The sequence below is a fragment of the Oryctolagus cuniculus genome, chromosome 4 (assembly GCF_051225735.1).
Source record: "Oryctolagus cuniculus isolate XC-2025 breed Fujian yellow rabbit chromosome 4, ASM5122573v1, whole genome shotgun sequence".
Lineage (NCBI taxonomy): Eukaryota > Metazoa > Chordata > Mammalia > Lagomorpha > Leporidae > Oryctolagus > Oryctolagus cuniculus.
In genome coordinates, this window is record NC_142870.1 from 131238640 (window position 1) to 131259263 (window position 20624).

At 44.1% G+C, this 20624-nt stretch overlaps 1 long non-coding RNA gene across 2 annotated transcripts in view; it reads right to left on the reverse strand.

Annotated features, from left to right (window-relative positions):
* LOC138849368 (uncharacterized) overlaps nucleotides 1-15994 on the reverse strand; it is a 42606-nt gene extending 26612 nt beyond the window's left edge. For both annotated transcript variants that reach the window (XR_011388138.2, XR_011388139.2), the window contains exon 1: nucleotides 14701-15994. This is a non-coding gene — a long non-coding RNA (uncharacterized LOC138849368). The remainder of the gene's footprint in view (nucleotides 1-14700) is intronic.
* Nucleotides 15995-20624: the final 4630 nt, after the last annotated feature.

A 20624-nucleotide genomic window follows, 5' to 3' on the forward strand; every position in this document is an offset into this window, starting at 1 on the left:
TGGGCATTTTTTTCTGCATGGGGTGAGGCCACTGGATGGTACTCAGCTGGTGACAGACGGGCAAGACAGAGCTGGGGCTCAGGGGGGTGTGTCAGCTGAAGCACTTGCCTGTGGCTCCTGCAGCATGACCCTCAGGCCGGTCAGATTTACATGGGACCTCAGGGCACCCAGACAGAAAAAGTTCCAAAAAGACAGAGGTTTCTGGTTTCCCAAACCTGGGCCTAGAAAAAAGCATTATATCACCCCCACTGTGTTAAATTGGCCAAAGTAGTCACAGAACCTATCTAGACTCCTTTTTTTTAAAGAGTTCATTGATAACTTATATATTTGAAAGGCAGAGCAACAGAGAAAGAAGAAGAGACAGAAAGAGAGATCTTCTCTCTGTTGATTTACTTCCAATACAAAGAATAAGGCTACAACAGCCAGGGCTGGGCCAGGTAGAAGCAGAAGCCAGAACTCCCTCCAAGACTCCCATGTGGCTGGCAGGTCCAAGCACTTGAGCCACTGTCTGCTTTCTCCCAGGAACATGCAATAACAGGAAGCAGTATTGGAAGACGAGTAGCCAGGACTCAAACCAACACTCCCATATGGGATGTCAGAGTGTTCCAAGTAATAGCTTAACCCACTGTGCCAAAACACCGGCCCCCATACTTACCTAGATTTTGAGGCAAGGGAAGTCAGATCTTCCTCCCGGTGGGAACATTGTCAAAGAATTTGTGGCCATCTTAAATCCACCACCAGGGCAGTGAGCTACAGGCCTACAATAGTCAGATAGATTCTCAGAGTAGACCCAGTAAGCCACTCTCTGTGACATCTTGCAGGTAGACAGATGGTCTACAAGGTGCCCTCTTGTCTGGACACTGGGACTGTATGGTGAAAAAAACCAATAAGGTCCTCTCGGGTAAAATTTGAGGTTGTAAGAGATGGAAAAATGGCTGCCTTTGGCCGGCGCCGTGGCTCAATAGGCTAATCCTCTGCCTTGCGGCGCCGGCACACCGGGTTCTAGTCCCGGTCAGGGCGCCGGATTCTGTCCCGGTTGCCCCTCTTCCAGGCCAGCTCTCTGCTATGGCCAGGGAGTGCAGTGGAGGATGGCCCAGGTGCTTGGGCCCTGCACCCCATGGGAGACCAGGAAAAGCACCTGGCTCCTGGCTCCTGCCATCGGATCAGCGCGGTGCGCCGGCTGCAGCGGCGGCCATTGGAGGGTGAACCAACGGCAAAGGAAGACCTTTCTCTCTCTGTCTCTCTCTCACTGTCCACTCTGCCTGTCAAAAAAAAAAAAAAAAAAAAAAAAGAAAAATGGCTGCCTTCTACCCTTCTAGGTTCTTTGGTTGGTCTGTGCATTAAATTGACATAAGATAGATTAACAAGAGGAAAAACCATATTTAATTATGTACATAGTATTAAAAGAGAAAATTACAGGACATCTACTTTTGTAGCTGTTCATTGGTTTTATTTGGAATTCTACAATCATGCAGCAGTCTAGAATGTTCCACCTTTCCACAGGGATAGAGAATATATGTACAGTTAGAGAAAAGGATATGACATACAGAAAATGCAAGGGAGGTACACAGGTAGCCTGATTTTTTATAGCTCATGTCTGTCTTTTTTGAACTGATCTGAACAGTGGAAACACTTGTGGCTGGCTGAGACTCCAATACTTGTTTCAGGAGTGGATTATACACATCAAGTTTGGTTGTAGTTCATTATGTGTGGAGAAAACTTCAGGTCAAGGTTAAAATTTGTACAGAAGCAGCTTTAGGTTAAATGTAATGTAATTTAATAATATGCATGAGAGTTCCATAAAATATGGGACTTGCAGAAGAGGGGTCAGATGAGGGAAACATATAGAACATTCTGAGCTCCAGAAAGAGTAGGGACTTGGGGCTTCTAGGGGGGTGGTGGAGACAAGTTATGCAATGGGGAAGGGAGGAACTGTATGGTAAATAAACATTGTGTTGTTATGCAGATAAAACGTCACAGTAACCTCTTCCCCATAGAGATACCTTTGCTAGTGTAAATTTCCTTTAAAAATATAAATTTCTTTTGCAAAAGCACAGTTTTTCAGAGCTACTGAAGGTTCTCAGAACAGCCATCTTGAAATATGCCAAGGGCTGGTACTGTGATGTAGAATGTTAGGCCTCCACCTGCAGTGCCAGCATCCCTGTGGGCACTGGTTCAAGTCCTGGCTGCTCCACTTCCGATCCCGCTCCCTGCTAATGCTCCTGGGAAAGCAGCAGAAGATGGCCCAAGTACTTGGGCCCCTGCACCCATGTGGGAGACCCAAAAGAAGCTCCTGGCTCCTGGCTTTGGCCTGTCTAAGCCCCAGTCCTTGTGACCATCTGACGAGCAAACCAGCTGATGGAAGGTTTCTCTCTCTCTCTCTCTTCTCTCTTTGTTTTTGTGATTTAAAAGAAAGAAATAAGGCCGGCGCCGTGGCTCAATAGGCTAATCCTCCACCTTGCGGCGCCGGCACACCGGGTTCTAGTCCCGGTTGGGGCGCCGGATTCTGTCCCGGTTGCCCCTCTTCCAGGCCAGCTCTCTGCTATGGCCCGGGAGTGCAGTGGAGGATGGCCCAGGTGCTTGGGCCCTGCACCCCATGGGAGACCAGGAAAAGCACCTGGCTCCTGGCTCCTGCCAGGATCAGCGCGGTGCGCCGGCTGCAGCGGCGGCCATTGGAGGGTGAACCAACGGCAAAGGAAGACCTTTCTCTCTCTGTCTCTCTCTCTCACTGTCCACTCTGCCTGTCAAAAAAAAAAAAAAAAAAAAAAAAAAGAAAGAAAGAAAGAAAGAAATATGCCAGAGAAATATACTTTGGCGTTGGCATATTCTGGTCTCCTTTGGTCATATTTTAGGGTGGTATGTCCTGAGCCCTAACAAATCTCTTAATGGACATGCAACAGGGGATTACTATTAAAATTCATATTTGGATCTATATGGTGACCCAAAGTGGCTGTTATAATGGTAAAAAGAGCCCAGGCCACAGATGAGGGCTCTTCCTGTGTTTTTGTCTTCAGCTTGGTACTAAATATTTCTGTGACCATGGGAAAATCTGGTTATACCAACAGGGTTCTGTTTCATCCTCAGAAAAAGGCAGGGACTGGATTTTATGATCTCCAAGGTCTCTCCCACTGTCAAGTTTTATGGGCCTAGGTAATCACTATTTATGATCATGAAAAAAGCTGGAGTCACGGTTTCTTTCCTTAACTCCTAAAACTAGCAGATCTTTTCTGTAGTCAAATTTCACTGCTTTTGTCTTCCACAGGCATAGTTCATTTACAGAGCAGTCCTCAGAGAGAACACGGGGTAAAGGCAATATTTTTATGAAAATTAAATCTTCCCAGCTAATTGGATTTCCCTGAGAACTTGTTCTTTCTAAACTTTCCCTGCTGTTCTCTTTTTAAAATTGTAATACGAAGTGTTTCCACTGTCACTGGAACATGACAAGCAGGCTCAGTATGGCCAAATGTTGCAGGGTTCACGGGGTTCTCAAACTCCATGGGAACCTGAGAGAAGTCTTAGTAACAAAGTGCATGAACAAGAGCTGCAGAGAGAGAACACCGGGATCTGGTTAACAAAAGGAGACCCTGCACGACCAACAGCTGATTGCTAGGAGGGTAATATAATATTGGCCTCAGCGGTGAGAGAACCACCAGCGGCACCTCTTCAAGGAACTACTCCTTTCTTTCCACCATAAAGACTGTTAGTAATAAAGTGTCCTTTAACCTCACAAAAATTGGAGATGTCTAGTAAAGTCCTGGAATACTAAAGTGACTCAAAGCACTAGGGTAAGTTTTGGGGATTTGGTAAGTGGAAAAACCTCCATTTCTAAGGGACAACAATATGTATGACTTTTGCTATTACTTCCTGCAGTATTCTGAGCAAATCTATGGATTATTTTCTGATTGCTGCATGGATAAACAAAAGTTGGGTTTCTAGAAGAAAAGTTTCCATAGTGTATTTGTTTTAAGATTTATTTACTTATTTATTTAGGGCTCGTATGGGGCAGCAGGTTAAGCTGCTGCCTGTGAGGCTGGCATTCCATATGAGTGTGTGTTCGAGTCCTGGTTGCTTCACTTTCAGTCTGTTAGGTAGGAAGTCAGATATGAGCTTATGTGTGTATGACAAAGGCCTAAAGAGAAGACGTCTATGTCCAGCATATGCATCTGCATCTCAAAGTCACCCCGATAACGTTTCAGGGGCAGCCCAGTATCTGCATCCTGCCGTGCCCCCTTCTACCAGATAACCTGCCAGGTGGGGGTCCCTGCCCCTTCTGCCTGATAACCTTCCAGATGCAGCCCAGTATCTGCATTTCAAATACCCTGCTCCCATCCTGATTCTCCAGGGGGTCTTGCTCACCCTTCCTCTAACTCAGGGCGCCATCCAGGCTTCCTCCTGTCTGATAACTTCAGGGGGAAAACTCAGATAGGAGTTTTTCTATTAACATCCAAAAGAGTCCTTTGTTCCAAGAGGCGCAGAGGTGGGGAAGCAAGACCCATCTCCTTAAAAACCCCCAGCCTCAACCAGACTGTGTGCTCAGCCCTCTGCCTCTCTGCTGAGCCACCCACCTGGCCTGCCCAGGTGTAATCTCTCCACTCAACCATGTAACCTCGCTTTCCCCAAGTCTGAGCGACTGGGCACTCTCTCTCAGGTTCTGTCTGGAGAGGTGCCCATCCATTCTTTTTTTTTTTTTTTTTTTTTGCCATTGGTTCACCCTCCAATGGCCGCCGCGGCTGGCGCACCGCGCCAATCTGATGGCAGGAGCCAGGTACTTATCCTGGTCTTCCACAGGGTGCAGGGCCCAAGTACTTGGGCCATCCTCCACTGTACTCCCGGGCCACAGCAGAGAGCTGGCCTGGAAGAGGGGCAACCGGGACAGAATCCGGCGCCCCCACCCCAACCAGGACTAGAACCCGGTGTGCCGGCGCCGCAAGGCGGAGGATTAACCTAGTGAGCAGCGGTGCAGGCCCCATCCATTCTTATGGATGTCCCTTCCCTAATAAACCTTGGAATGCCAATATTATGGGTGGTGGCTTAACCTGTGCCACAACACTGGCCTCTGTAGTGCATTTTTTCTTCCTTTATCTTAATACGATCATTACTATGTGAGGTTTCCAGTTTGTTTTGGGAAATATATATGGGCTCCATTCCAGGATGCAGCTTTGTGAAGTGAGATGACTTCTTGCTGAGGTCAGTCATGATAGTAACCAGTCTCCGTTGGACTGACTGGCCCAGAAGATCAAAGCACCCAAAAACTTACATTTTATAATGAGCATTGTGACACTAAGGATCCCCCAAATACTAATATATAATAGTTAGGGTATTTACATGCCAGCAGTGTGTCAGACACTATGCTAGAAACTTCTGTACACGTAGTTCTTATCCCCACAGTAGTTACAGAAGATCTTATTGTCTCCACCTGGAAACACCCAAGTTCTGGGAGGTAGAGTCTTCACATTGTAATTCCAACCCAGTCCTGTCTGTTGACAAAGCCCAAGATTTTCCCACTTTTGTCTTTATCCAATTATCCCTTTGGGGATAGTGCAAATATTGTTAGAACACCATAGAACACTGGAAAACAAATAACTTGTATTTTGTTCACTTGGTAACAAAAGACAAGATAATCAGGCAGCAATTACATTGTTGAAACAGGATATTTTCCCTTTAAGAATTCTATGGTAAATATCCATTGTATTCAATAGAGCTCTTTTTCACCTCAACAAATGCTACTCAGAGATTCATGAAAACTACAAAAGATATTAGCTATGTCTGTGTGCTGGGTAAGAAGATAAAATACCCTCTAATTTTATCAAGTGCTGCCTGTTTGGACCCACTGAGTTTGAAGTGTAAGCCACCCTCCCCACACCTTGCCTTTTGAGCATATTCTTCCCATTCAGAACTCTTCACTGTTACCCTCACTTTCCTTTATTGCTCCCAGGAGACCTCTTTCTACTCTTCACATTCCGTCTCTAAGCCTGCCTGGCATCTCTGACTCCTGTTGACTTAAGAGCATTTAAAAACACTTTCAGAAAAATACCACTTTCTGGAATGGTTGTACACAATGCTTCCTATCTGAACCCAAATTGCAAACCCCCACCCGCTTCCTCTGCTAGGTAGCTTTGCAGATATTTTGTAGAGTCCCTGTTATCAAGTTGTGAAGAATAGACTTACAAACATAACTTATCTTAATTCACTACTTATTAGAATGTTGTATAAAGATTTTGAAGAAAGGAGAATAAAATCAGGGGCCCAAATATTACTTTTCAAAAGTATAGTTAGATTTGGGGAGGGTTGGCGTGTTTACTATGTTGGTCTTCTAGTCCATGAACATAATACATCTCTCCATCTTAAAACTCTTAAATTTCTGGGGCCGGTGCTGTGGCATAGCAGGTTAACGCCCTGGCCTGAAGCGCGGGCATCCATATGGGTGTCAATTCTAGTCCCGGCTGCTCCTCTTCTGATCCAGCTCTCTGCTGTGGCCTGAGAGAGCAGTGGAGGATGGCCCAGTCCTTGGGCCCCTGCACCGCTTGGGAGACCCGGAGGAGGCTCCTGGCTCCTGGCTTCGGATTGGCACGGCTCCGGCCACTGTAGCCAATTGGGGAGTGAACCAGCGGATGGAAGACCTCTCTCTCTCTCTCTGCCTCTCCTCTCTCTGTGTAACTCTGACTTTCAAATAAATAAACAAATAAATCTTTAAAAAAAACTCTTAAGTTTCTTCCATCAGTACTTTCCATTTTCAGCATATATGTTTTATTAAATTTATACCTAATTTTTTTCAGTGATTATAAATAATATTGTGTTTTTAATTTTGGCTTCTATGTATTCATTCAAGTATATAAAAATATAATTAACTTTTGCTTGTTAGTCTTGTATCCTGTGACTTGCTCAATTTAACTTTAATTCTAGGAATTGTTTTGTAGATTTTAAAATACAGATTTTATTTCATCTAAATTTAAGTTGTATATCCCTTCTCTTTCATTTTCATTTTTATTAACATGGATTTAAATTCAGGTGAGTCCTGGTAATACAAGACACAAACATTTCCTTTTATTTATTTATTTATTTATTTTGACAGGCAGAGTGGACAGTGAGAGAGAGAGACAGAGAAAGGTCTTCCTTTGCCGTTGGTTCACCCTCCAATGGCCGCCGCGGCCGGCGCGCTGTGGCCAGCGCACCGCGCTGATCCGATGGCAGGAGCCAGGTACTTATCCTGGTCTCCCATGGGGTGCAGGGCCCAAGCACCTAGGCCATCCTCCACTGCACTCCCTGGCCACAGCAGAGCTGGCCTGGAAGAGGGGCAACCGGGACAGAATCCGGTGCCCCGACCGGGATTAGAACCCAGTGTGCTGGCGCTGCAAGGCGAAGGATTAGCCTAGTGAGCCGCGGCACCGGCCCAAACACTTCCTTTCAAATACACAATTAGCATGTAGATACAGGATCTTAAATTATCCTCAGTAAGCATAAAAAACTTGCCCTACACTATACTTCCTAAACTTTAAGAATAACTCACAAAATATAAAGACTAAAGGCCAACTCTCCCTTGTCCTGTTAGTGGTTTTGTTCTTCTATCTGCCTTCACTAAATATATGTATACAAAGAGAAAGTGTGAAAATCCACTTTTATATCTACTACAAGATTAATGATCCTCATATCAAATGAAATTGCTGGTAGTAAGCTGTGTTTAATTCATTAGAATGACAAATATCACACGTTGCCTGGCCTATAAATTAATCAGTGGGTAGGAAAGTCAAGACCATAAAATGAACTTATAGTAGTCTTTTTTTTTTCTTTAAGAGTTATTTATTTATTTGAACAGCAGAGTTATGGGGTGGAGAGAGAGAGAGAGGAAGAAAGAGAGAGGAAACGTCCATCCTCTGGCTCACTCCCCAAATGGTCACAACAATTTGAGCTGGGCTGATACGAAGCCAGGAGCCAGGAGCTTCTTCTGGGTCTCCCACTTATGTGCAGGGCTCCAAGCACTTGGGTCATCTTCTGCTGCTTTCCCAGGTGCATTAGCAGGGAAATGGATCAGAAATGGAGCAGCCAGGACTCAAACCAACACCCATAGGGTGATTTTTTTTGAGCATATCTCCATCTAAGTGTTTTCTAAATAAGAGAAAAATATATCAAATACTTTTGTTTTAGGAAATGACTTGGGTGAGGGTGGGGTACTAATGGAAGACAATATTTTCATATCTGCTAGTAGATTTATAGTTTTTAGACTTAAAAACCAAGCCAGACCAAGTTCTGTCTAGCAAAACCAGACTGGTCCCATGATGTCCAACTTTATCCAAGTGAGCCAATACTCAAGCAGACTAAAACTGTATTTGTAGTGATAAAAAATTAATTATGTTTCTATTTAATATGCTATGCCAATTTAATAAGGCTAACTAGGGCAATTATTCAAACCAGTATTTTCCACTCATATGATTATCATTTGAACTTAGATGGAATTCTATCATTTCTTTCTTTTTCTAAGCCTTATTTCCACCTTAAAAATACCTTAAAACAATTAGCTTAAAAGAACCATAATTGTGGACTTCCAACATCCAAAATGGGAAACTAGATAAATAAGACCAGTCCATTCACTGAGAAAGGCTGGTTAAAAAATGGAAAAAATTACATATAAATATGATGTTCGAAAATATAATTGGAATTATAAGATCAAGAATAAGAAGATGCAAACCCCAGGAAGGCTAGTGGGTGAATGGATAAAGAAAGCACAGTATGTTTATATAATGCAACATTATTCAGCCACAAAAAAAGAATGAAATGTTGACATTTTTGGCAAAATGGATGGAACAATAAATAAGTACACAGAAAAAGAAATACTGCAAATTCTTACTCATATGTGGAAGATAAAAAAATAGTCAGTCTCAACCTATAATAGCCAATCTCAGATATAAAAATAGTGATCAGTCAAAGCTGGGAAGGGTAAGAGGAGGCTAGAGAACTGGTACCAAAACACAGTCAGGTAGAACTAACAGGTTCTAGAGCTCCCCTGCACCGTGGGGTGACTACAGTCCACAACAGTGCACTGTACACTGTACAACGAACAGGAAGAGTGGTGCTGGGAGGCTGCAAACACACAAAATAAGGGAACAGAAAAGTTGCTCAATTTTATCAGTTCATTTATATATATATGTGTTGAAATACTGTACCATATCCCATAAAAATGTACAGGTATTACGTGTTAACCTCCAACAGTTTAAAGTATAATTTTATAATCTGCACACATTTTTTAAGTAGAAATTCTAGAACTGAAAAATATTAACAGTAAATTGGATTGTTTTAACATCCAATTACACATGGCTAAAGAGAACTGGTGAACTGGAAATATGTTAGAAGAAAATGTGAAGAATGAATTAGAAAGATACAAAAGGATGGAGTAATGACAAATGAAGATGAAACATAAAGGACATGCTGAGAAAATCTAATTTCAGTAAATTAAATAAATTTAAGTAAAATTAAGTAAATTTAAATTAACTAAATTTAAGTAGAATTTAAATAAATTTAATTTAGAAGTTGAGAGGAAATGTAGGTTAAAAGCAATATTTCAGAAGATAATGAGTGAGAATTATCCAACACCACTGAAACAAATTAACCTACAGAATAAGAATCCAAATGAATCCCAAGTTAAAAAAAATAGAAATACAGATATAGACACATAGCGAAAAGAAGAAGAAAAAAAATTCAAAAGCCAAAAAATTTAGGACAGTTACTGAGAATCTCAGTTAATCTGAATGAAGTCAAGAAAAAACACTAGAAGAAAAATTGGAACAAAGAGTTAATGTGATAACACCCATATATATATCAGTAATAACAACTATAAACATTTAAAAATTCCAGATTGCAACTAATAGGATGAACAAACCACAAAATCAGTTCTTTTTAGATCTGTCAGAAATGAGACCACATGGAAAACTGTTGCCCTTGGAATTGGAAGGTCACAGAGACAAATAATAGAAAATCACAATTTATCAGAGCAAAAACCCACAGGCAGAAAGCTCCATGGGTGTCAAGGTCAGGCTCCTTTTGCTTACAGCATGTTTACCTATCAAGAAAAATCACAAGGCATACTAAAAGGAAAACAAGAAAAGACAGCTTGAAGAGATAGAACAAGCATCAGAACCAGACATAGATAGGTTGCAGATTTTGGAATTATCACATTGGGAATTTAAAACAACTATGACTAATATGGCAGAGGCTTTAATGAAAAAAGTAGACAACATGCAAGAACAGATGGATGGCATAAGCAGAGAAACAGGAATCCTAAGAATAATCAAAAAGAATTGCTGGAGGTGAAGACACTAACAGAATGAAGAATAACTTTGATGGACTCATTGGTAGACAGGCCACAGGTTAGAGAAAAATCTCTAAGCATGAGACTATCTTAATAGAAATATCCAAATTTTTAAAAAAAGAGTAGGGGGACCCAAGACAGAATATCTGAGAACTGATGACATCAGCAGGCATAGCACAAGACTGATGGGGATATGAAAAGGAGAAGAAAGAGAGAAAACAACAGAGGAAACATTGGAAGGGATAATCACTAAGAATTTCCAGAATTAATGTCAAGCAGCACAAATGCCAAAACAAACAAACCCAAGCTCAACACTTGGACAGGTCATAATCAAACTGCAGAAAATCTAAGGTAAATAAAACATCTTGAAGAAGCAAGCATCAAAAAACACCTGACCTGTAGACAAGCAAAAGAGAGAATTACACCCAATTTCTATTCAGAAACTGTAAGCAAGAAGAGATTGAGGTGAAACATTCAAACAGTTGAGAGAAATGAAACCCCAGCTAGAATCATGCATCCTGTGAAACTGAGGGAATCTGTTGCTGTAGACCTGCTGTGCAAAAAATGCTAAAGGAGGTTTCTCAGGCAGAAGGAAAATTGCATAGGTCAGAGCACGGCTCTCCTTAAAGAAAGGAGGCATCAGAGAAGGAATAAGGAGAGTTCAAAGTAAAAACTTATTTTTTCTATTCTTTTAAAAAGTTTCCAGTTTTGTATTTTTCTTATTCTTAGTTGATCAGGTACCAATTCGTTCAAAAGTAATAACACAAAATATACTTGACTTTGTATGCATACACATATATTTGTACACATGCTTACATATAAGTGAAGTGAATGACAGCAATAATATTCAAGGGATGACAAGGAGGAATTACAAATATTTTATGGTTATAAGTTGTTTACTGTGGAGTGGGATAGTGTTATTTAACAGTGGATTTGGGGCCTTGGCGCTGTGGCGTAGCAGGGAAAGCTGCAGTGCCGGCATCCCATATGGGAGCTGGTTCGAGTCCCGGCTGCTCCACTTCCGATCCAGCTCTCTGCTATGGCCTGGGAAAGCAGTAGAAGATGGCCCAAGTTCTTGGGCCCCTGCACCCATGTGGGAGACCTGGAGGCAGCTTCTGGCTCCTGGCTCCTGGCTTTGGATCGGCGCAGCTCCGGCCGTTGCAGCCAACTAGGGAGTGAACCAGTGAATGGAAAACATCTCTCCGCCTCTGCCTTTGTAACTTTACCTTTCAAATATGTAAATAAATTTTAAAAAAAGAAGAGGTACAATTAATAGATAAGAAAACAGAGAAAATAAAACAATAGAAAATGTCCCATTAAAACCATAAGAGGGGAGCAGGCATTTAGCCTAGCAGTTAAGATGTCCACATGCCACACTGGAATGCCCACATTCAATTCCTGGCCTTGGCTCCTGGCTACAGCTTCTCACCAATGCAGATTCTGGGAGATCTTAGTGAGGACTCAAGTATTTGGGTTCCTACCTCCTGCATGGGAGACCTAGATTATGTTTCTGGGTTCTGGATCTAGCCCTGGTCCACATGGCTGTTGCAGGCATTTGGAGTTGGTGAGAGCTCTCTGTGTCACTGTCTCTCTTGTATCTAAGATAAATAACTTTAAAAAATCACAAAAGGTAGAAAAAGAATGGAGGACAAAAGCAGAAGCAAAGGGGGCAGGGTTAGATGCTGCTTGTGGTGCTGCATCCCATCTCAGGGCTCTGCTTCCAGTCTCAGCTGCTCCATTTCCCACCCAGCTTCCTTATAATGTGCCTGGGAAAACAGCTAATGATGGTCCAGGCACTCAGGCCCAGTGGGAGACACAGGAGTTCCTGGCTTCCAGCTTTGGCCTGGTTCAGCCCTGGCTGTTGCAGTCATTTGGGGAGTGAATCAGTAGATGGAAGTTCTCTCTTTTGCTCTCTGTCTCTTTCTTCTCTGCCTCTCCTCTCTCTGTGTAACTCTGACTTTCAAAAAAAAAAAAAAACTCATAAACTCAAAATATGAAACAAACAACTTGAATAAAAAATAGTCAAAAGACTTGGACATACACCTCACCAAAGAAGATATAAAAGTAGCAAACAAGCACATTAGAAGATGCTTAACATCCTATGTCATCAGTGAATTGCAAATTAAAATAAGATATCAGCACACAATTGCAGGAATGGGTAAACTCCAAGACACTGACAGCAGCAAATGCTAACACTGTGGAGCAGCAGAAACTCATTTGTCACTGGTAGAGATGCAAAATGGTCCAGCCATTTTGGAAGACAGTTTGGCAGTTTCTTATACAACTTAACCTACTCTTGCCATAGGATTGAGCAGTTCCAATCCTGCTTCTTGATATTCACACAAAAGAGCCGAAAACTTTTGTCCACACACAGATTTGCAGACAGATATTTATAACAGCTTTATCCATATTGCCCACACCGGGAAGCAACCAAGATGTCCTTTGGTCCAGGAGTGGATAAACAACCTGTAGTCCATCCAGATGATGGACTATTGTTCCGGGCTGAGAGATGATCCATCATACCGTGAAAAGTTTCCATGGGGGAACCTGAAATGCATATTTTTAAGTAAAAGAAGCCATTTTTTATGATTCCAATTATAGGACAGTGTAGAGCATACAAAACTGTGGAGACAGTAAAAGGATGTGTGATTGCCCAGGACAAGAGTTTTAGGACAGAGAAGATAACTCTGCATTAAATTATAATGATGGATACATGTCGTTGTACATTTTTCAAAACCTGTAGAACATATCACATCAAGAGTGAATTTGGAGGCTGGTGCTGTGGCGCAGTGGGTTAACGCCCTGGCCTGAAGCGCCAGCATCTCATATGGGCACCAGTTCGAGTCCCGGCTGCTCCACTTCTGATCCAGCTCTCTGCTGTGGCCTGTGAAAGCAGCGGAAGATGGCCCGAGTTCTTGGGCCCCTGCACCCACGTGGGAGACCCAGAGGAAGCTCCTGGCTCCTGGTTTCAGATTGGAGCAGCTCCGGCCATTGTGGCCAACTGGGGAGTGAACGATCGAATGGAAGACCGCCCCCTCCTCTCTCTGTGTAACTCTGACTTTCAAATAAAGAAATCTTTTTAAACAAAAAAAGAGTGAATCTGAGTAAACTGTGGCCTTTGTGTCATAGTGATGTGTCAATGTTGGCTAATTAAGTATACCACTGTGGTGGGGGATGTTGATACGGGTGAGAGTGTGTGTGTGTGTGTGTGTGTGTGTGTGTGACAGGGTAGGGAAATCTCCATATCGCCACTTACTTTTTCTGTAAACCTAAAACCTTTCCAAAAATAAAATAAAAAAGAAACATTTTCAGAAGCATAAAAAAATACCTAGAAATAAATCTGAGAAAAGGTGTCCAAGATCCTTCTGTGAAATAATGAAGCATTATTGAGAAAAATGAAATAAGATTTATTTAAATAGAAATACATGTCATGTTTACTGATTGCGTACTTCATGTTATAAAGACGTCAATTCTCTTGCAGCTCCTGTTTTATAACAAAGATGTCATTCTAAATTTTATATGGAAATGCAAAGGCTTAAGAATGGCCAAAGTAATCTTGAAGAACCAGATGAGAGGATGTGCTGTCCAGGATACACAGACACATCAGTCCTGGTGATTAGGACAGTCGTGATGGGCAGCAGAAGAGAACTGAGGATTCCAAAATAGACTCACGCACAATGGGCTTGATTTATGGTAAGCAGAGTACTTTAAAACAAGGGAAAGAGGACTGTCTTTCCCGTAGCAGAAGTGGGACAAGTGGAAAGTCATGTGCAAAAAAAATTAAAAATTGACTGCCACCTTTAGTTTCTGGAGATTCAGAACTAAATGCAAAAGACAATTTTTTTTTTAAATGGTAAAGCAATACAAGGTGACATCTTCTTGTTCCCAGGATAAGGAAATATCTTTAAAATATGACACAGAAAACACAAATCATAGAAGATTTAAAAGTTGGACCCTATCACAAATAAGAGCCTCTGTTCCACTGGGGATTGAACTAAGAGAGAGAGAGAGAGAGAGAGAGAGAGAGAGAGAGAGAGTCTTCCATCCACTGGTTCACTCCCCAAATGACTGCAAAGGCCAGAGCTGAGCTGATCGGAAGCCAGGAGCCAGGAGCTTCTTCTGGTCTCCCACTCAGGTGCAGGGGCCTTGGATTGGAAGTGGAGCAGCCGGGACTCGAACTGGAGCCCATATGGGATGCTGGTACTGCAGGCCGGGGGTTTAACCCACTGCGCCACTGGGTCAGCCCCTGCCCAACAGTTTTGATCAATGAGGTAATTCACAAAAGAGAATACCCAAACAGCGGTGAGTACACAGAAATATGCTGACTTCACTAACAACCAGGAAACACCACGAGCTATCATTACCGCAGCCATCAGAACAACAAAATGAAAATTACTTACGACGTCAAGTCTTGCAGGTGATCGGGAGAAAAGGGTCTCCTCAGGGAGTGCTGAGAGCGCACTGTGGTGCCTTCTTTGGAAGAGTTTGTCCTGATGGACAGAAGCTGAAGGACACGCGAGCCCTACACAGGCACAGATGCCCTCAAAGTCTTAGGACCCCGTTGGTGTGCCTCCCCTGATGCCTCTGGACATCACCAAGCCCCCAGACCTTGATGTAACAGCGTCGAAGGCGCGTGCGTAGAGGGCTGGCGTCTGCTCTCCTGGGAGGACATCTGGGCGCAGTCACGGAGGACCACGCTCTGAGGACAGCTCCATGGTCCTTCTGGTCCCGCGTCTGGCCCCAGCCAAAGGCGAGGTCCGCCCTGCTCTTAGTTCCCACAGCTCCGGCTTTTTCAGCCATTCTTCCTTCGTGATCTGAGAGCTGCCCTTCGGAAGGGAGTCAGTGGTTCGGGAGGCCCTCGGTCTGGTTTCGTTACAACGCTAGATGGAGCTCCTTCTTCTCCCTCCCTGCACCCGGGTCGGCGGCGCGGCAGCGTGGGCTCCCTGAGCTGGTGCCCTTGCACCGCCGGCAAGACAAGGACGTCATCATCCACCAGCCCGGGGGAGGGAGGAGTGCGTCTCTCCCTCAGGACGGCGAGGGGGCTCCCGGAAGCCTCCCTCACCCTTCTTCCTGGCCTTTGGGCAGTGATATGGAATGATTTCAAACCGCGGTTCGCTGCTTCTTCCTTAGCGACCGCAGGGAAGGAGACTCCATGAATGCCCTCTGCGGCGACAAGCTTGATTTTATCTTTCTGGGTAGCAACTGTTTCGCCACACAAAGAAGGGCTCCGTGCACGTTTATTATCCACTGACACGCAGCGTGACATCACCGTGGGCCAAAGGCAGAGGCTCTGTGGGAGAAAGAAATGAGCGCGTGAGAGTCTGTAGCCCACCTGTGCGGAGGCCACTCCGTGGAGGACCCCACCCACCCCGGGGGGTTGTAAATTTGTGTGGGAAGGAGGTCTTTGCTTCAGCATTCTGCATGCGTTCCCAGGCAGGGCCTCAGTCCACGCGTCCCATCTTTCACTCTGTTTTCTCATCTTTGTGTGTGTTCCGTTGTTACTGGCACCCTGCTAGGCTGAGTTTCCAGGCATCTGGTGTATTCTGTGCAAGGCATTGTTCTGCCCTGGTACAGTCGTGGACACACAGAGGCGCAGAGGATGTCTGTGGAGTGGATGGCCATCTACAAGTCTAAGCTCTGTCTGGAGCAGGATCGCCGCAGGCTAGCCCTGTTCCACCCACTCACGGAACTCCAGCCCATCCTTGCGTGGCCCTGCAAAATCTCCCACAAGAAGATGTCCTGGGTGTGAAAATCTCCATGGAAAATTTAGGAAGAAAGAGAGGAACTCCATGCGAGCTGATCAGATAGTTTAGGTGGCCAGAGAGTTAGTGTGTCCTGGCTGCCACAGTCTCCGCGCCCCACCCCCACCCCAGAGCGTGCCTAAAGCCCCCTCCCCATGAGCGCCTCTGGCATCTCCGGATCTTGCTGTCACTTTTCTCTTTCTGTCTCTCTTCCTTTCTTCAAGTATTCTTTATGCTTTTATGGCAGAATAACTCTTCCCAGTTTTACTTCCTACCTGACCTCCAAAGTTCAGACTTGCCCACTAAAATCCCATCAGTGCCTCAGGCAAAGTAAAGAACCCTCTCTCAGCAAACCCAGAAGGGCGGAGGTAGGTCAGTGTGCTCTCTGGCAGCACTGCCCGCCCCTTCACAGCCGAGAATTTCACCTGCTTGTCAGATTTTGTTATTTTACTTCTCTGCCCCCTCCATGAAGTTAAAATAAGCACCAAGTGCCCCTCCTATTCCCCCACATTTCCCTCCCCTCCCCTTCTTTCATTCTTTCCTTCCTTTCTTGTCTTCTTCCTTCCCTCCTTCCTTCATTCTTTCCTTCCTTTCTTGTCTTCTTCCTTCCCTCCTTCCTTGAGAGACAGGGAGAGGGAGAGAGAGAGAGAGAGAGGTCTTCCATCCAATGGTTCACTCTTCAATTGGCCGCAATGCCTGGAGCTGCGCTGATCCGCAGCCAGGAGCCAAGAGCTTCTTCCAGGTCTCCCATGTGGGTGCAGGGGCTCAAGGACTTGGGCCATCCACTACTGCTTTCCCAGGCCATAGCAGAGAGTTGGATCAGAAGTGGAGCATTCGGGTCTCAAACCAGCGCCCATATGGGATGCCGTTAACCCGCTGCGCCACAGTGCCAGCCCCTGTATCTATCATTTCCTGACATTTATCACACAGTGTTTTAAGTAATACTTGTAGGCTTTCACAGAATTTTTTTCTACAAACTCATGAGGTTGATTTAATATTTGGCTTCTCCAAGTTTTGGTCATCTGAACTGTGGAACATGCCTGAGAGATCTGCCACACCGTCTCCCCTTCTTTCTCTACTTGGTTTAAAGCGTCTGTCTACTTTCTCCAGGCCTCACAATCCCATTCTTTTTCTCTATCCCACTGAGTCGTAAACTGGCGTCTGAGAGCACTTCTGTCTGCCACCTACCTGCCTACCTAGCAAGTCCTCATGTTCAAAGAGATTTGAGACAGCCTATGTCTCATACATATTTATAAACCCCACAGAACAACCAAGCAACTTTTTCTGAAGACGATGCTTAATAACCATATATTTGAATAATGAATGAATTCCAATCTTCCAAGTCTTACATTTTAACTACTCCTGTAGTTCTTAAACTTATCAGGGTATAGCAGAATCAAGCAAGAGAATTTGTTACTATCTCAAAATTTCTGCGGTTGGGTTTTCTAAGTCTCTATTTTTAACAAGCTCCTCAAGCAATTTGGAAGCAGCCGGCTCATTCCCATCTTCCAGACTGGCTACTCTGTCTTTCTTTACCCCACAATCCTTTATGTCCTCTTCCTTCCACATCCATGCTTCCCTAATCATTTTCTCTCAGCCCCCCAAAGCAGTAACAAAGTTGCTCCACCCGGGACTCTCACCATGAGACAAAGATACGCTCCCAAAGTCTTTAGCAAATGCTGTGTTCCACCAGACATTAAAGCTTGCCCCAATCATTTGGCTCCAACCTGCAAATGGGTGACCATTTCTACAAGCCGAATAAAAAAATAAGTGAAATGTGTTTCTGGATGTGTTTCACCAAGTTGCACCCTTTACCCAAAGATAGATGCTTGAAAGTCTCCACACTGAGTTTTGCCTTTTGGTTGTCTTCATACCCATTTGGTATTTGGGCATCTTAGACTCTCAGATAATTTTGATTCTGCTGTTTTCTCATGCTGACCCGACCTGCAGCAGGCTCTTCCGGGGGAACTTTTTGTAAAGAGGCTGTTAAAGTAGAACAAACAGATTCAAGAAATCTGCCAGCTGGTTTCCATGCTGCAGATGCCCACATGAGCCTTGAAAAAATCCAGCAGGGGAGGAGGTGGAAGATCCTGTGGGTTGGTTGATAAAGGAAGAAATGAGAAAGAGATTTTTTTTTTCTCCATTAAGGTTCCTACAATTGAATATAATCACCATCAATTGAAAGAGAACTATCACTTCTAGGTGGAGAATCTGGAACATCTAAAGACTTAAGAAGTCAGCTATTTTTATATTATACATTCTAGAGACACACACATTGTATGGGTAGTTGCGTAACTCATCAGAGATGCCCAAGAATGAAGTTCTTATCTAATCACTCTCAATTTTTCCTCTTGCTCGTGATTTCTGGCCAAACTCCTCCTGGTGTGACAAAAGGAACAAGATGACTTTCCACTATATATATGCATGTGTATGTCATTCTAATATCTATCTATCTATCTATCTCTCTCTATCTGAAAGGGAGAGAGAGAGAGAGAGAGAGACCTGTTCACTGGTTCATTCCTCCTCCAAATGCTGGGAGTCAGGAAGTCAATCCAAGTCTCCCACTTGGGTGGCAGGAACTTAACTACCTGAGCCATCATCTGCTTCCGGGAAGCTGAAATCAGTATTGTTGGACTTAAAGTCAGATTCTCTGATATGGGCTGTGGGTGTTCCAAGTAACATCTTAACTGCTAGGCTAAACACCTGTGTGTGTGGGCGTATGATTATTTTAGAAGTCAGACTATGATTAATTTGATTTTTAAAGTCTAGATTTTTAATTTTTTGAAGACAGAAAGAGAGAAGGGGGGAGGAAGGGAGAGAGAGAAAAGAGAGAGAGCTCTTCTTAAGGTTCACTCTCCAAATGCCTGCAACAATCCAGGGTTGGACTAGGCTGAAACCAGGAGCCAGGAATTCAACACAGATCTCCCAAGCAATCCAAGTACTAATGTCGTCACCTGCTGCCTCCCAGGATGTGTTTTAGTAGGGAGCCAGAATTGGGAGCAGGGTCAGGACTCAAATTCAGATTACCTAATCCAACCAGCCCTCTTGTAGGGGGTAAAGTAAAAATGCAGAGAGGTAAAGTAATCTGCCCAAGTACATACAGCTGGTTAGGAATAGATTTGTGGTGGTTTCAGGGATGGGCCCAAATCTTTCTTAAAGGATGGACCGTTACCCCTGCTGCTGGTGGGCAGTTGGCAGGCAGCCTTCTGTTGTTGGCCTCCTTAGAACTACAGATAGCCTCATCCAGATACAGGTTCATTCAGTGACCGCTCGAGGGAAGAGTAGAAAGGCCTTTGACCTGATGCGGGATGCCTTGATGGGCCATTTTATCTCCAGAGCTCCCTGCAGGGTTGGACAAGGCTGTCAGGTGGTCAGTAGATCTATTCTGGGCGTTGGTTCCTCATATGTTTTTCTCCCACCAAGGGAACTGCTGGGTAAACTTCTTGCACATCAACCTTAACCTCGGAATGCCCAGAGAACTCCACTTGGAATAAGGACTAAAATAAAAATAACCTCTCCTGATTCCAACTAAGGTGTTCATGCTGAAGTAAATGTGTGTGTGTCTTGAGTGTATATGTGTGTGTGTGTGTGTGTGTGTGTACGAAGGCATCTGTTCTTGTTTCTCTATTTCCTAGGAACTCCCCTATTTGGGGGATGGAAAAATAACTTCTCATTTTTTTCATCATGCACTAACAAGCTTTAGCTTCTCTAGCAAGGTGGTGGTTATTTGGCCTAAATGAATACTGCGTCTTCCTTTGGAATGGATTAGCTCAACGTGTGCAAGATGAATGTCAACCTCATATCCTAGCAGCCAATGAGTGACTCAGGGAGAAAGCAAAGGTCACATGAAGAGACTTTTAAGATCCCTGCATTCTTCTACTTTGGCTACTGACAATAAGCCCAGAGAACCAGTCTGTGGTCACCCTCATTAAGGCCAGAGAAGTCTCTCATGCATCAGAAGAAATGCTATTTCTCCCATATTGTCCTCACCTCCATCCCTTCATGGTTTTGCAGTGCCAGGTACCCTGTCGACCGAGGCATCCATAGGAGAGCAGTTGCTCCTTTGTGCCATCTCAGCTGCCAGCCCCTCTCCTGACTTGTTCGCTGCCCCAGCCTCACCCACAGCAAGCTTGACCATGAGTCAGGGACAATTACCCTCACGACCCATCAGCCAACCCCTGGCAATACTTTTTCCTTTTATTTCATGCCTTCCCATTTCAGTGGATATCCTTTACTGGCTGAGTCATCTTGGGTAATTTGCTAAAGTTTACAGATCCTTAATGTTATCTGGAAATGGGAATCGTGGTATGCACCTTACAGATTAGTCATGAGGACATAAGGAGACCATGTTGGGAGAAGTCTAGGCCCAGGCTTTGGCCACAATACGCATCCAGCTCCAAGAGCTCCTTCTTCCTGTCAGTCAGTCTCCTGAGCTGCGCACTATGCTGTTTCACCTCCTGCAACCACTGGCCTACCCCATCCCATACACCTTCTCTCAGCAAAGGAGAGACATCATTTGTAATTCTTCCTCTACTAAGAATTAAGTGATTAATTTATAAGCAGAAAGGGAGACAGAGCTTAAG